Source organism: Lepus europaeus, chromosome 14, assembly GCF_033115175.1.
Source record: "Lepus europaeus isolate LE1 chromosome 14, mLepTim1.pri, whole genome shotgun sequence".
Classification (NCBI taxonomy): domain Eukaryota; kingdom Metazoa; phylum Chordata; class Mammalia; order Lagomorpha; family Leporidae; genus Lepus; species Lepus europaeus.
The window spans coordinates 53,860,490-53,875,056 of NC_084840.1; the positions used below are offsets into that span (position 1 = coordinate 53,860,490).

The following is a 14,567-nucleotide window of genomic DNA, read 5'->3' on the forward strand; positions in this document are numbered from 1 at the left end:
AAGGGGTGGGTGTCTGGCTAAGTGGCTAAAGACATTGCTTAGGACTTCAGCATCCCGTTATCAGAGTCCCTAGATTCAAGTCCTGGCTCTACTTCTGATCTAGCTTCCTGCTCATACATACCCTGGGAGACAGCAGGTGATGGCTCATCTACTTAGTCCTTGCCATTCATAAGGTATACCTGGATTGAATTCTAGTTTTCTGGTTTCAATCTGGCCAGCCCCAGCTGTTGCAGACATTTGGGGTTGTGAAGCAGTAGATGTTCAATTTCTCTCTCTCTCTCTTTCAAAATAAGTAAATTTTAAAAAGTAAATTTCCCAAAATTCAGTGAGCTTAACTGGTCTTGATCTTCTTTCAAGTTACTCTACAACTCCAACATGTTCTTGACTAAAATTGGTGTCGTTGCTCCAATAACAAAAATCAAGAAAGTGGATGGGCCCCTGAGAGGGTGAACAAGAAGAGCAGAAGACTGAACTGATGCCAGGAGAGAGAACGTAAGGGAATGAGGAAGCCAGGGGGTAAGAAGAGACCAGCTAAGAAAGGATACAGTATTCTTGACCTGGGACCCATGGACTCATTCAGGGCTTCTTGATGGACTTGGAAGGACTGATGAACTCACTGAAATCATGTGCAAAAAAATTTGCATGCGGGTGCTATTGATCAGCTTTCCAAAGTGGTTTGTAACATTCCCTACACACCCCACACACTCCAGAAAGAAGAAAAAGGAACCACTGAACGTCTAGCTTCAAGTAGTGAACTGTTAAAGTATAAATGCAGCAGAGACATCCAACATGATACTGACTGCAAAATGCTGCATTTGGTACAGAGGTCACTTTTTAGAAAGGTCATCTGGCTTATGTCCTTTCAATTTCCTTTCCACTTTAACTCCTTCCAGTCTGGCTTTGAGTCCACCATCTGTCAACACTGTCCTTGTCAGGAACACTGACATTTATCTTGCAAAATCCAAACTAACCATTGTCTCTTATCTTACTTGACCTCTAAGTTGCAACCCCAGTCTTCCTGTTTTACTCCTATCTCTCTGATTTCAACCACCTTTGTGTGTGTGTTTGTGTGTGCTCTAGATGAAATGGCTACAATAGGGCCAGCGCTGTGGCTCACTTGGCTAATCCTCTGCCTGTGGCGCCGGCACCCCGGGTTCTAGTCTCGGTTGGGGCACCGGATTCTGTCCCGGTTGCTCCTCTTCCAGTCCAGCTCTCTGCTGTGGCCTGGGAAGGCAGTGGAGGATGGCCCAGGTCCTTGGGCCTTGCATCCGCATGGGAGACCAGAAGAAAGCACCTGGCTCCTGGCTTTGTATCAGCACAGTGCGCTGGCCGTAGTGGCCATTTTGGGGGTGAACCAACAGAAGGAAGACCTTTCTCTCTGTCTCTCTCCCTAACTCTGCCTGTCAAAAAAAAAAAAAAAAAAAAAAAAAAAAAGAAAGAAAGAAATGGCTACAATAGATCTTAAAAAAAAAAAAAAAAAACTTACCTATTTGAAAGGCAGAGTGCCAGAGAAAGAGTAAGAGACAGAAAGAGAAAGAGATCTTCCATCTGCTGGTTCACTCCTTAAATGGCCACAAAGGCCAGGGCTGAGCCAGGACAAAGCCAGGAGCATGGAACTCCAACCAGATCTCCCATAGGAATGACAGGGGCCCAAGTACTAGGACAATTTTCCACTGTTTTTCCAGACACATTAGCAGGAAACTGGTTCAGGAGCGGAGCAGTCAAGACTCGAATTGGCACTCCTGTATGGCGTGCAGCGTTGCAAGCAGACGCTTACCCTGCTGCGCCACAAGTAGGTCTGCTGTGATTGCTCTGAAGTGACCTCTCTGCTCACCCACTTCCCTCTCCGCTGCCTTTAACCTGTGGCGCTAGAAAGATCTTGAAAAACTACAAGTCAGTACTTGCCTGCTCAGGACTTTCACATTTGCCATTCTCTAGGGCTGCAACGCGTTTCCTGCAGTTTTTCCTCCATTACTGGATCCTTTTGTAGCTCTCAGGTCAAATACACCTTTAAAGTTCACCTCCCTCGACTCTCCTACTTTAAGTTGTCCTCTCCCATCTACTTATTTTATTGCACTTTGCACAACCTGAAATTATTTATTTATGTCTCACACCATTTGAACATATGTTTCTCCAGGACTGCATTTCAGTTTCACTGCTAGATAGCCAAGGCTTAAAAAGAATGTTTACTGTAAAGCTGCACTTACTAAATAATTTCTAAGGCATGAGTCATGAGACACAGGATGGACTGCAATGAAAATACTTTCAAGTTTGAGCTTTTTTTCCTACAGCGTTTTCTTTTTTTTATAACAAAGGAAAATAAGGAATTCTGTAAGCCTGTGTTATAAAGAAATCTGGAACGCAGGGAGAGAAATCCAGTGATTTGAAGTAACTGATGACTTTTTTTTTAAAGGAAGCAGGAACATTAGTGCCAGGGCAAGTCCACGGGCAGATGTGCCCCCGCATTTTTTTTTTTATATTTATTTATTTATTTGAAAGAGTTACACAGAGAGAGAAGGCGAGGCAGAGAGAGAGAGGTCTTCCATCCTTTGGTTCACTCCCAAATTGGTCACAGTGGCCGGAGCTGCACTGATTTGAAGCCAGGAACCAGAAACTTCTTCCAGATCTTCCCATGTGGGTGCAGGGGCCCAAGGGCTTGGACCATCCTCTACTGCTTTCCCAAGCCATAGCAGAGAGCTGGATTGGAAGTGGAGCAGCCAGAACTCGAACTGGTGCCCATGTGGGATGCTGGCACTATAGGCGGCGGCTTTACCCACTATGCCACTGCGCCGGCCCCAACTGATGACTTCTGAGAAAGTAATTTTGGAAGGACTGGAGTGGGGAGAAAAGCCCGAAGGCTTGGCTGAAAAGGATTAAAGTGAGAAGTGAGAAATGAGAGGCAGAGTGTATAGATTTCTTTTATGGGAGAAGTTTAGCAGAGAAAGTAAGACAGTAACTCGATTGAGGTGGCAGTGCACTGGATCAATGTGCAAAGACTGACAGGAAAGAGGCATCCTTTCAGTTTAAGTGAAACTAGGCAAGTATTGCCATAATTTAATGGAGAGAAAGAAGTATTTTACAAAGAAAAGGATGATTTGTGTTTTATATATCTGTTGTGGGGCTGGTCTGAATTTAGTGAATGCAAGTGATTTTCAAAAACTACTTTTTCGGCCGGCGCCGTGGCTTAACAGGCTAATCCTCCTCCTTGTGGCGCCGGCACACCGGGTTCTAGTCCCGGTCGGGGCACCGATCCTGTCCCAGTTGCCCCTCTTCCAGGCCAGCTCTCTGCTGTGGCCCAGGAAGGCAGTGGAGGATGGCCCAAGTACTTGGGCCCTGCACCCGCATGGGAGACCAGGAGAAGCACCTGGCTCCTGGCTTCGGATCAGCGCGATACACTGGCCGCAGCGGCCATTGGAGGGTGAACCAACGGCAAAAAGGAAGACCTTTCTCTCTGTCTCTCTCTCTCTCAGTATCCACTCTGCCTGTAAAAAAAAAAAAAAACAACAACAAAAAACCCACTTTTTCTTGGGCCAGCATTGTGGTGTGGTAGGTTAAGACACTGGGCATCCCATATGGGTGCCATTTTGTGTCCCATCTGCTCCACTTATGATCCAGGTCCCTGCTAATGCACCTGGGAGAGCAGCAGAAGATGGTCCAAGTGCTTGGGTCTCTGCACCCATATAGGAGACCCAGATTAAGCTCCTGGCTCCTGGCTTCAGCCTGGCTCAGCCCTGGCTATTGTAGACATTCGGGGAGTGAACTAGCAAATGGAAGATCTCTCTGTCTCTGTTTCTGTCTCTCCTTCTCTGCCTCTAAATCTTTAAAATAAATAAATAAAGGCTGGCGCCGTGGCTTAACAGGCTAATCCTCCACCTTGTGGCGCCGGCACACCAGGTTCTAGTCCCGGTTGGGGCGCCAGAATCTATCCCGGTTGCCCCTCTTCCAGGCCAGCTTTCTGCTATGGCCCGGGAAGGCAGTGGAGGATGGCCCAAGTGCTTGGGCCCTGCACCCACACGGGAGACCAGGAGAAGCACTTGGCTCCTGACTTTGGATCAGCGAGATGCGCCGGCCGCAGCGGCCATTGGAGGGTGAACCAACAGCAAAAAGGAAGACCTTTCTCACTGTCTCTCTCTCTCACTATCCACTCTGCCTGTCAAAAAAAAAAAATAAATAAAAATAAATAAATAAATAAATAAATATAAACAAAACTGGTTCTTCTCTACAAAAAGATAGTTTAAGAACTTTCATGTTAAAAAGCCCAGAGATCTTTTCAGGGCACAGATGAGCCTCAGTAAACAATCAACCTTTGTTCTGCATCAGGTTTTGTCTAAACTGAGGCTGAAGCTGCTTTCTAACCTTCATGAATGCAGGAGACAGTTAGGCCATGATAAAGGCCATTTGATAAAGACCATTTGTAGTCCAACAGAGTTGGGTTTATTAACTTGCTGAAACAAGGGCAGTCACACACCAGAGATGTTGGATCTGTGCTCAGCCACCTTGGACGTGGAAGCGCTTAGAGCCTAGAAACTGGAAGAACATGCATGGATCTGATGGTAGACAGGACATGCTTTACTCAGCATCAGCCAATAACAAAAGCACTGGCCTCTGTCTATCCAGGGTTTACACAATAGTGGCCGTCAGCCAAGGAGTTACATGGCAGAAAATGTATCAGCCACCAGGCTCTGCCTGGTTGTCATAGAAACACGGATACAGCATAGATGTTAATATACAGCATTCAACCTGTTTACCTGGACTTCCTTGTGTTTCAACAGAACTAAGGATATCCAAGTTAAAAAAAAAGACGAAGAGATGAGGTTGCTGGGATTTGCTGGAGTTTAAGTAAGAGTTAGGCTCAGGCTTGGGCTATGAAGCTGCTTCAAGGTCTCGAGTCCTTGAAACTAAAGTTGAAACAAAAGTGAGCTGTTATATCTGAAAACCCTTTATTTGGAACTCTATACTTGGATGAGGAAGGTGTCAAAATGACCCACATGATGGTGCACATCCTTCAGGCAAGGGTGGGATGTTCCATTCTTACTGCTGGAATTTCCAACAGCAAAGCTTCTTCAAGTTATTTTAGGGAACAAACTTTCTCAGTCTGTGTTCTGGATTCTCAATGGGTATCTATTTCTACCTGTTGAAATCTGCTCAAACTTTAACGTTCAGCAAGACTGTTACCTCGGGGCTGGCACTGTGGCCTAGCGAGTAAGGCTGCCACCTGCAGTGCCAGCACACCATATGGGCACCAGTTTGAGTTCTGGCTGCTCCACATCCAATCCAGCTCTCTGCTATGGCCTGGGAAAGCAGTAGGAGAAGAACCAAGTGACTAGGCCCCTTTACCGGCATGAAAGACCCAGAAGAAGCTCCTGGCTTCTGGCTTTGGATATGTGCAGCTCTGGCCAGCTGTTGTGGTCATTTAGGGAGTGAACTAGTGGATGGAAGTCAGTCTCTCTCTCTCTCTCTCTCTCCATCTCTCCATCTCCCCATCTCTCTATCTCTCTGAAACTCTTTCAAATAAATAAATAAATAAATCTTAAAAAAAAAAGAAATTCACATCTCTAAGGTAGTTTTTCTTTTTTTATACATTGTCTAGAATCACATTTGACATTTTAATTTTTTTAAAACTTATTTGGGATGGGAGGGAGGGTGGGGGAGGAGAGCGAGAGAGCAAGAATGCAAGGGAGCAGGAATGCTCCCCCAATCCACCGGTTCACTCAGCTCTAAGCCAGGAATCAAGCCCAGGCCTCCCCTCTGGGTGTATATGAATTGAGCCATCACCTGTTGCCTCCTGGGATGAAGTGGCAGGAAGCTGGCACTGGGAGCAGAGCACCAGGAGCTTCATACAGGACACAGGCGCCCCAACAGGCGTCTTAACCGCTAGGTCAGACTCGGGTCCCTGTAGTTAGTTGGTTTTACCTTTTCAATAATTGCATTTACTTTATTTTTAAATTTATTTTTGGCATTTACTGTAATTCTGCCTTATGTATTAACTGATTAATAAGACCAACTTTTTTTTTTTTTTTCCCTTGGGGGGGGGTCAGTTTTAGAGGCATCAAAACTGTCTCCACCACATGTCTCCTGCTTGGTAGACTCTCAATAAGCATGCAGATGAATCTCATAAAATAACCCGCTTTCGTAATATCAAGCAAACTGCAACAGGGACACTGCACTAGCTTGCTCTGTCATCCCAAGCTTCAGCCCCAAGCCAATCACTGGGGCGGCACCGGGGCGGGCTTTGTTCTTGGGTGCGTTGACCAGGCCTCCCGCTTTAATAATGCTCGCAGGCCCGCGGCCGTCGCTCACTTTCCGCGGAGGCGGGACTTCCAGTCTTTCTACCGCACTTCCGACTGGAGCCGGAAGTTAAGAGACTGGGCTAGGCGCGCGCGAGGGGCTGGCGCGCTGACCGCCGGCACGATCCTCGGGCAGGTGAGCTTCTGGGAGTTTGAGGAGCTGGGGGAGCCGAGCATTTCTGGCTGCCCAGCGTGCCATCCTGCAGTGCTCTTGGTGTCTTTTTGTTTTCTTTCCTAGAACCTCCCCAGGTTGCCGGAGTTGGGCGTTGCCTGCTCCCCGGGGCTTTAAGCGCATTCTTTGCGGTCCCGGAGGGAGGGCGGGGAGTTCGGGTGTGCTGGGGCAAGGGGGGACTCCGGGCTGATCCCGGGGCGGGCAGGCTGGTTTGGCAGCTCGGTGAAAAGCCTTGTTTAGGAGCAGCGGAACGTGATCCCCTGTTTGCTAAGCTTCTCACGGAGGATTGACATGTCACTTTGGAAGAGGAGAAACTGGTGCAGGCGACCAACAACTTTACTTGGTGTCATCGTGGGAGAGAAGCAGCCCGTCCTTCCAGATTAGTTAACATTTGGGGTGAAAGAGAAGTAGCGTTCAGTACACTGCGCTTCCTACCAACTGAGCGCTGTTCTGAGATGTGGTTGTCTTTAGATGTGAGGCTGTGACATCCCTATCCGCAAGAAGCAGTGTGTCGGGAAAACAGGGTAAACAGATGCCAAACTGTTAAGATACGGAGGAGGTAGAGATGGTAGAGATGCAGAGATCTTTGGCTCTCTGTTGAGCCGCTCAGGTTATGAATAACTTGACATCTTTTTAACTTTTGACTTTATTTTTTATGCTGTTGTAAGCAGCATATTGCTGGAGTTTTTTTTTTTTTTTTTTTTTTTAAATCTTATTTGAAAGAATGAGAGGGGACGGCACTGCAGTGCAGTAGGTTAAGCCTCTGCCTGCAGTGCCAGCATCCCATATAGTCGCCGGTTCGTGTCCCGCCTGCTCCACTTCTGATTCAGCTCTCTGCTATGTCCTGGGAAAGCAGTGGAAGATGGCCCAAGTGCTTGGGCCCCTGTACCCACGTGGGAGACCTAGAAGAAGCTCTTGGCTTCTGGCTTTGGATTGACGCAGCTCTGGCGCTTGTGGCCATTTGGGGAGTGGACCAGGTGATGGAAGGACTCCCTCTCCCCCCCCCCCCCCCCCCCCCGGTCTCACTGTCTGTAACTCTACCTCTCAAATAAATAAATAAAATCTTAAAAAAAAAAAAAAAAAGGAAGGATGAGCAAAACAATGACAGAGGTAGCGATATTCCATTGTTTCATTCCCTAGAAGCCCAGGAGTGGGAACTCAATCCAGGCCTTGCGTGCAGGTAACAAGGCCCCAACCACTTGAGCGTCACCTGTTGTCCCCCCCAGGGTGCACATCAGCTGGAGGCTGGAATCAGACCTGGGGCCAGGATTCAAACCCTGACCCTCCAGTATGGGGTGTGGGTGTCTGACTCAGACTTTTTTTTTTTTTTTTTTTTTTTTTTTATATTTATTTACTTGAAAGGCACAGAGGGAGAGACAGAGATCTTCCATCCACTGGTTCACTCCCCAAATGGTTGCAATGGATAGGGCTGGGCCAGGCTGAAGCCAGAAGCCAGGAGCTTCATCCGGGTCTCCCTGGTGTGTACACTTCTCTCCCAGGTGCATTAGCAGGGAGCTGGATTGGAAGTGGAGCAGCCAGGACTTGAACTGGCACCCATCTGAAATGCTGGCATCACAGGCAGCGGCTTTACCCACTACGCCACAGCGCCAGCCCCTCTCAGCTCTTCCCACCACCTTCACTTGTCCAAGTTAGGATTGTCCTTGTGTTGTTGCATTAGCCATCTGACTAGTCTGCTGCTTCCTCTTTCAGTCTACATCACAGCATCTAGAGTGACCCTCCTAAAGAAAATAAATCAGATCATCTTTGTCCTCTCAATGATATCCTCCAAGGACTACCGCTTTAACTCAGAGTAAAAGCCAGAGTTTCAGTGTGGTCCCCTGGGTCTTGTATGACCCGGTCCTGCTTTACAAGTCTGGTCTTACCTCTTACTCCTGTTTGTTCTACTCTAACCTCCTCAGGATATTTGCACTTGCTGTTCCTTTGCCTGTAATGTCTTACTCCATATGTCCACACTGTTTGATATCTTATCTCTTTCTCATGATTTGGAATATTACCTGCTCAGTGATGCCTTCCCTGACAAGGCTTCCGCAGTCCTCAAGTGTTTCCATTGGATGCATTGTCCTTGTGCTCATCATCAAATGACATGCTGTGTGATTTATTCATTTATTTCATTTGTTATGTTTTCTACTCTACAATAGAAACTTATTGAGGGCAAGTTGTTTTTTTTTGTTTGTTTGTTTAATGATTTTGATTTCCTGCATATGCCTAGAGCCTTAAAACACCATCTGGTTTTTGTTACCATTCTATGATTGTTGAGTGAATGAATTTAGACTTTTTCTGCCATCTTACAGTTTATACTTTCTGCATTTTTTTCTCCTTTTATTTTTTGGATTGAAGTTTGTTTTTCACTTTTCCTCATCTACTTGTTTGGAAGATACACTCTATACTCTTATGTACTTACAGTGGCTTACATTTACTTGTAAATTTACTGTGAATTTTTAACTGAATCTAATCAGAAATTTAACCCTGCAGAAAAATAGTGCTTTAACCTTTAAGCTGCTGATTTTAAACAGACTTCCTGGATCATCTCATAATTTAATTATTCTTACAAGGTGTGAATGTTCAACAATAAGAAATACTATTTTCTGGTGTTTTTTTTTCTTTTTTGGTTTATTTAAGTCAATTTATCATGCATTTTAATAGACTATTGTATACTTAGTACTTCAAAGTTTTTTTTTTTTTTTTCACTTAAGATTTTATTTATTTATTTGAGAGATAGAGTTACAGGCAGAGAGAGGGGGAGACAGAGAGAAAGGTCTTCCATCTGCTGGTTCGCTCCCCAAATGGCTGCAATGGCCAGAACTGGACCGATCCAAAGCTGGGAGCCAAGAGCCTTCTCTGGGTCTCCCACACAGACGCAGAAGCCCAAGCACTTGGGCCATACTCCACTGCTCTCCTTGACCACCAGCAGGGAGCTGGTTTGGAAGAGGAGCAGCCAGGACAGGAATTGGCACTCACATGGGATGCCGGTGCTGCAGGCAGAGGCCTAACCTACTATGCCAAAGCACTGGCCCCAGTACTTCAAAGTTTATAAAAGCTTTATGATACTTTTCCTGCCTTGGCATTTTGCTGGTAATAGGTGCAGGTTGGACAATTTAAAAGTAATATGATGGGCCAGTGCTGTGGCGCAGCAGGTTAAAGCCCCAGGCTGCAGTGCCGGCATCCCATGTGGGCACTGTTTTGAGTCCTGGCTACTGCACTTCTGATCCAGCTCCCTACTAATGCGCCTGGGAAATCAGTGGAGGATGGCCTAAGTCCTTGGTCCCCTGCAGACACGTGGGAGACCTGGAAGAAGCTCCTGGCTCTTAGCTTCAAATATACTCAGCTCTAGCCGTTGTTGCCACTTGGGGAGTGAAGCAGTAGGTAGAAGATCTCTCTCTCTCCCTGTCTCTACCTCTCTTTGTAACTTTTTCAAATAAATAAAATTTTAAAATGTTAAAAGAAGGTAATATGAATATTCTTAAGGGTTAAATGAATATTATTTAGAAAGTAGGTGGGGACTACCAGAAAGGGAAAACATACTTTTCCAATTTTAAGGAGTAGCTGAAATGAATTTGTGCAGGAGTGACTTTGGAAGATTTGTTGGTGTAAAGAGTCATAAACTTAATATTTCATTAGTTACTTTTATTCTTTTATTTATTTATTGACAGGCAGAGTTAGTGAGAGAGAGAGAGAGAGAAAGGTCTTCCTTTTGCCGTTGGTTCACCCCCCAAATGGGTGCTATGGCTGGCACGCTGCCCCGATCTAAAGCCAGGAGCCAGGTGCTTCTCCTGGTCCCCCATGTGGGTGTAGGACCCAAGCAGTTGGGCCATCCTCCACTACCTGCCCGGGCCACAGCAGAGAGCTGGACTGGAAGAGGAGCAACCGGGACTAGAACCCGGGGTGCTGGCACCACAGGTGGAGGATTAGCCTAGTGAGCCACAGCGCCAGCCTCTCTCATTTATTTTTTAAATATTCTTTATTTGAAAGTCTGAGTTAGAGAAGGAGAGACAGATTTTCCATCTCTTGGTTCATTCCCCAAGTGGCCTCAATGGCTGATGCTTGACCACGCTGAAGCCAGGGGCCTGGAGTTTCTTCTGGGTCTCCCACATGGGTGGCAGGAGCCAAATCACTTGGACCATCCTCCACTGCTTTCCTCCGTGCATTAACAGGGAGCTGGATTGGAAGTGGAGCAGTTGGGGCTTGAACCAGCACCCATAAGGGATGGCAACACTTAACCTGCTGTGCGACAGTGCCAACCCCATCCCTTATATATAGTTTTATCATAAATTGTGTAGATTTAGATCATTGGTGTTTTAGAGAGAAGACATGCCCTCAGCCCCTTTGGGAATGCTACTTAAAATGATACGAGATAATTCACTATGTGAAGAAATTCTGTGAGTATGTAGTTCAGTTTCTACACAGGCATTGGCATTAGGTACAATGTGTGTAAAAGGATATCAGGACGGTATGCTAAATGAAATAAACCTCTGCTGTCTAATTCCTCTTATATGAGGTAACTAGAGTAATCAAACTCAGAAACAAAGTGGGGACTGGGAGAAAGGGCAAATGGTAGAGGTTTCTGCTTTGCAGATGAGCGAGGTTGGAGATTGGTTGTACCACAATGTAAGTGTACTTAATACAACTGAACTGTATGCTTTAAGATGATTGCAATGATAACTTACATGTATTTCACTAGAAGAATGAAAAAGGATAACAACAGGCTTGTTTACAATTTGACTACACACTTAGAAATGATTAATTATTACTTTTTGGTAATTAAAAAGCAAATGGTTTTTGTAGGTTTATGTTTATAGGTGTTTCTGCATTCTTCACCTAGTCTCCACCGTGAAACACCAATCAATGAAACCCTCTTATAATTCCTCCTTGGAATACTCTTCCTGGTGTTTTATAAGCTGCCCATTTGTATCATTAAGTAGCGCATGGTTTCCATGTGGAACCTTTCATCACTCTTAATCCACCTCTGTCACTGAATTTGAGCCTTGCATTCCTAATTTTAGGTCTGAATGTTTTGATGTTAGTTGTTCTCTCCCAATGAGACTAAATTACTTGTAAGAGTCTTTACTTCCTTATGCTCTTCATCATGACAGAAAGGTTAAAGTGTGTAAGGACTCACACTTTGTTAGTGCCTGTACCACGATTATTACCCAGAGCCCCCAACTCTCATTTAAGTGTATTTCTCATTGATGTTGATTTTCTCTATTTGAGAGGTGTCACAAATAGTGTCAGTGTGTGAACAATACTTTAGAATGAACATCAGAGTGATTTATGATTTTGAAAGTTACTAAAAAATAAAAGTGTAATAGAATCTATATTGGAAAATCTTTTTTATAATATTCATGAAGTTCCAATGTTTTAAAAACCTTTCTGTTGTGCATCAGATACCTTTTTAATTAATTAATTTTTAAAAAAGATTTATTATTTTATTTGAAAGTCAGAGTTACACAGAGAGAGGAGAGGCAGGGAGAGAGAGACAGAGAGAGAGAGGTCTTCCTTCCAATGGTTCACTCCCCAATTGGCCACAATGGCTGGAGGTGCGCTGATCTGAAGCCAGGAGCTTCCTCCGGGTCTCCCACGAGGGTACAGGGGCCCAAGGACTTGGACCATCTTCCACTGCTTTCTCAGGCCATAGCAGAGAGCTGGATCAGAAGTGGAGCAGCCAGGTCTCGAACCAGCGCCCATATGGGATGCTGGCTCTTCAGGCCAGAGTATTAACCTGGTGTGCCACAGTGCCAGCCCCTTAATTTATTTTTTTAAAGATTTATGTATTTATTTATTTGAAAGGAGAGTTAAAGAGAGGGACAGAGAAAAAGAGAAAGAGATCTTCCATCTGCTGGTTCACTCCCCAGATGGCTGCAACAGCCAAGGCTGGACCAGGCTGAAGCCAGGAGTCTAGAACTCCCATCTGTATCTCCCATAAGGGTGGCAGCCACCCAAGCAGTTAGGCCATCCTCTCCTAACTTCCTAGGCACATTAGCAGGGAACTGGATCGGACATGGATTAACCAAGACTTGAACTAGTGCTCAAATGAGATGCTGACATAGGCAGTGGCTAACCCTGCTGCACCATCAGGGCAGCCCTGGCTTTTTGGATCTCTTGATGACCAAAGAAGATAGGAAAAGTGATAACTGATACCCAAGTCCACACCTACTGTGAGCAGTGGGCTTATTGTGGTTAAAATTTACCATGTCAGGCCAGCGCCGCGGCTCAATAGGCTAATCCTCCACCTGCGGCGCCGGCACACTGGGTTCTAGTCCTGGTCGGGGCGCCGGATTCTGTCCTGGTGGCTCCTCTTCCAGTCCAGCTCTCTGCTATGGCCCGGGAAGTGCAGTGGAGGATGGCCCAAGTGCTTGGGCCCTGCACCCACATGGGAGACCAGGAGAAGCACCTGGCTCCTGGTTTCGGATCAGTGCAGTGCACCGGCCACAAATGGTCATTGGGGGGTGAACCAATGGCAAAAGGAAGACCTTTCTCTCTGTCTCTCTCACTGTCCACTCTTCCTGTCAAAAAAAAAAAAAAAAAAAATTACCATGTTAGCTACTACCATTTTGAATTTGTAACATATTTCTTTGAACTTACTGATTATTTCCCCTTGTCTAAATGGCTAACATTTATTGACTATTAATTGTTAATATGTGTCTCAATTGTCATAACATCCCTGTGAAGTGGATACTACTGTTGTCTACTTTTTATATATGAGAATACAAATACAGAGAAGTAAAATCATCCAGTGCCTTATATCTTGAAATTTGGGAACAACAAATTTTTACCCAGCAAGCGTGGCGGCACAAAATATCCATGTAATGTTATATAGCAAGAAATATTACTTGAATTATTAGATGTTTTTCAGGATCCTTTGATTTGCAGGAGAAAGAAACCAGGCTCAAAGCGGTATAATCAAAGGAATGATAGTAATTTACTTAACGAAGATAATAAAAGGTTTTAAGCATAGCTGAGTCAACTCTTTGTTCTTATTTTCAGATTTGGGTTCCCCCTGCCTTTGGCCAAGATACCCTTGTTTTTAAAGTCTTGGGAGAAAGAGCTAATCATTGCATAAAGGGTCCGTGTCATTTGCTAGAAGATCGGCTCTGGTTGGGTTAGGGTGTTCAGACACGGGTCTGTTGCTGCGAACAAGGAGATAGAGGTGAGGAGCTATCAATGGGCTGTCTTGGGCCATGTGTCCGCCCCTATGAGGGAGTGACAGCCCCAGGAGGCAGGGAAAGTGTACTTGGCAAAAAAAGATGCTGGACTGAAAAAGGCAGAACATAATTGAGGTCCGTTTTAATAGTGCAGGTGGAACTTTTTGTTTTTTGTCCATGGTAGCTTTTCCAGATTGTTTCTTCTACTCTATTTTTTTTGAGTTTTTTTAAAGATTTATTTTATTTTTAAGATTTATTTATTTATTTGAAAGGCAGAGTTACAGAGGGGAGGAGACAGGGAGAGAGAGAGAGAGAGAGAGATCTTCCATTCTCTGATTCACCCTCCAAATGGCTGCAGTGGCCAGGGCTGGGCCCAGGAGCCAGTAGCCTCTTCTGGGTCTCTCACTGGGTGCCCAAATACTTGGACCTCTGGGTTATGGGCCCTGCTGCTTTCCTAGGTCTTAGCAGGGAGCTGTATCAGAATAGGAGCAGCTGGGACTCCAGCTTGTGCCTATGCCTATATAGGATGCTGGCATATCAGGCATCACAGCCTAATTGCCTGCTACACCACAACACTGGCCCCTGTATTTTTTTTTTTTAATGTATTTGAAAAGCAGAATGACAGAAAGAGACTTTCCATCCACTGTTTCACTTCCCAAATGCCCTCAACAGTCACAGGTGGGCCAGGTGGGAGCCAGGAGATCCATCTGGGTCTCTCCTGTGGGTGTCAGGAACCCAAGTACTTGGGCCTCCTAGGTACATTATTGGGAATCTGGATCAGAGATGTGGGCAGGACTTGATCCAAGGCATTCCAATATGTGATTGCCGGCACCTAAGCTGTGGCTTGAGCCACTGTACCACAACACCCACCACAGACCGTTATACTCGTTTTTTGTTTATTTAGATTCATTTATTTATTTTGAAAGAGTTACAGAGAAAAAGGAAGAG

At 45.4% G+C, this 14,567-nt stretch overlaps 1 protein-coding gene across 2 annotated transcripts in view; it reads left to right on the forward strand.

The window, feature by feature from the left end:
* The first annotated feature begins 6,337 nt into the window (after window positions 1-6,337).
* Window positions 6,338-14,567, forward strand: part of TBCE (tubulin folding cofactor E) — an 85,189-nt gene continuing 76,959 nt past the window's right edge. Inside the window, exon 1 of one of the 2 annotated variants that reach the window (XM_062210646.1) lies at window positions 6,338-6,423. The gene's annotated coding sequence lies outside the window, so the exon portion shown is untranslated. Of the gene's footprint in view, window positions 6,424-13,605; window positions 13,625-14,567 lie in introns of those variants that run through there. The other variant, XM_062210645.1, reaches the window with a different exon arrangement.